Source organism: Triticum aestivum, chromosome 5B, assembly GCF_018294505.1.
Source record: "Triticum aestivum cultivar Chinese Spring chromosome 5B, IWGSC CS RefSeq v2.1, whole genome shotgun sequence".
NCBI classification, from domain to species: Eukaryota; Viridiplantae; Streptophyta; class Magnoliopsida; order Poales; family Poaceae; genus Triticum; species Triticum aestivum.
The window spans coordinates 475322389-475325121 of NC_057807.1; positions in this window are offsets into that span (position 1 = coordinate 475322389).

A 2733-nucleotide genomic window follows, 5' to 3' on the forward strand; every position below is an offset into this window, starting at 1 on the left:
TTTCTATGTCAAGAATTCTCAAGAGGTGGAACAAATCTCAGAACATTCTTGACATAAAGGATGGTAATACTCCAAGGTAAAGAAGAACAATTGCTGGATAGCAAGGAACTCAAGGTATAACACCAAACATGAACAAGCTTGTGTTGGTGGGTAGGCAATAAAGTGGTCGATGATAATACAATTCATCAAGGGCAAGGATGGTATTTCTCATCATGAATTCAATTGATATCCTGGAAGAGCTCATAAGGTTGATGAGGATCACGACACATTTGTCGACAGATTTCATGAAGAAGTAATCAATCAGCGACGACATCAAGTCAAAGGAATGATGAAGCCAAAAGTCATTGGAACCATGGGTACGACACAAACTCGAAATCAAGCTTGCTGTACAAGGTCAAACGGTATGACGAGGGAGATCGATTGTAAGATTAGCTCACCGTCGAAATATGTGCTCCGAGAAGAAGGACCCGGTAGCACAGTTAATATTTAGCATGATAATGATATAGCCGATCGGCTAGGAATGATGTGATCGGGTACAAACTCGTACTTATAGAAGCTTACTGAAGAGTTGTTGAACCGTAGAGTGGACTCGGTTCAGTTATCAGTGTCTTTGAGTGTTCAATAACTCAGAGCCCGCGAAAAATTGGAATCAGTGGGAAGGTAGCACTTGATGAAGAACTCCTAAAAAGTTATGCAGTTCCATGATAATCTCGAGATTTCAGGGGGGTAATACTCGACGACAGATCAAAGTAGAGGTTGGAATAGGGTATTGCTTTGTAGAAGACAAGTGCTTAAACTTGTCCGAGAAAAGGTATTTACAGGAGAACATGGTCAGAACCACGATTGCAAAAGGCCGGATCCCAGATGTAAGAACTTATACCAAGGGAATAATTAATTTAAGAGAAGCTTCGATGAGAAGATCTACATCGTGTCTATGGGCATGAACACAAAGTTCAAGGTCGACTCCCACTTCTTTAATGTATAATCTTCCATTCACTTCTCGCTTTGATAAAGGCATTAGTGTTGAAAGTTTTACCTGGTGAAATACCAGATGAGTATGACTCGTGAAATCTTCCGAGTTCACACATATTAAGGAAGGCATAGGTTCAACCCATCCGGGCATCTTACGAACATATACCACAAACTTCGGGGTAATTAATACAAGCTCGAAAGTAGAGCATTGTTGGTCAAGCAGAGGATACAATGTACCAAAGGCATTATGTATCAGGGGAAAGAGCTCACAAGGTGATTAATTATGAAGGACATTGTCGGATAACAATCCAACAAAGGACTTGATGGTCCACAAAGGATCTGATACGAGTATCGGTACTCAACTAGAGGAAGAAGAATGCAAGGAGATCAGATTATAGAAACAACTGACTAACTCAAAGCTTAAATGCAAAGGAATTATGATTTCCAGAACAAGGGATCAGAAGCAGACGTTCTGATCAAGGATGGATCAATTGATTATACCAAAGGCACAATCGACGACAGATAGTTTGGTCGAGAACCAGCTCATGTTCAACATGACGTCTGAGCCGGAAAGATAATCCTAGGACTCGACTGATGATGGTGAACATTCACAACATATTGAATCAACGGTCTCAAAAATGATGGTGACGAAGGATGCCAATACGATTACTATACTTATCGGATTAACCACAATTTAAGAAAGCGAGAATTTCAAGAGCAATAGGCTGCTCGGGATTTTCGGAAGATCGAATAGTATTTCGAAGACCATTGTGAAACACATGAACAACTGGGGGATGAGCGGATACTCGATAAGTGTGAGAATTTTCCATAGGGGTATTCAGGTGACAAATAACTGCAAGGCAGTAAGCTTAAAGGGTTATCGAAACATCGACGAGTATTTCGGGGTATCTTGTAATAACAAGACCAACTGGGGATGAATGTAATAATAACAAATGCAAGTAGTTAACCATAAGGGTTGACGGTGGAAGGGGAATTGCAAATGCGATGAACATAAGTTCTCGGGTTAACAACGGAGAGTATCTTCAGGGTCTTCACGTGCCGCAGACGATCATCATTAATAAGGGGCTCTCCGGGTGAAAGTGATAACGAGATCCTAATGTTAGATTTAGCAAAAATCATTTAACCCGAATAGAAGAGAAATAAGAGTCCCAGAGTATAGGTCGAGGAATAAAAGATCCTAATACCACCCAATGGCGACGTGTGCCCGTAAGACACACAGCCATGTTAGTAAAAGTTTTGTAAAGTCTAGACTCAACTTCGGCCAAGAAGTTGGAAAGGGGATTCCTACAGGCAGTTGGCTCTGATACCAACTTGTGACGCCCCCGATTCAATCGTACACTAATCATGCACGCAAATATGTACGATCAAGATCAGGGACTCACGGGAAGATATCACAACACAACTCTACAAATAAAATAAGTCATACAAGCATCATAATACAAGCCAGGGGCCTCGAGGGCTCGAATACAAGTGCTCGATCATAGACGAGTCAGCGGAAGCAACAATATCTGAGTACAGACATAAGTTAAACAAGTTTGCCTTAAGAAGGCTAGCACAAACTGGGATACAGATCGAAAGAGGCGCAGGCCTCCTGCCTGGGATCCTCCTAAACTACTCCTGGTCGTCGTCAGCGGGCTGCACGTAGTAGTAGGCACCTCCGGTGTAGTAGTCGTCGTCGACGGTGGCGTCTGGCTCCTGGACTCCAGCCTCTGGTTGCGACAACCAGAAAGAAAGGAAAGG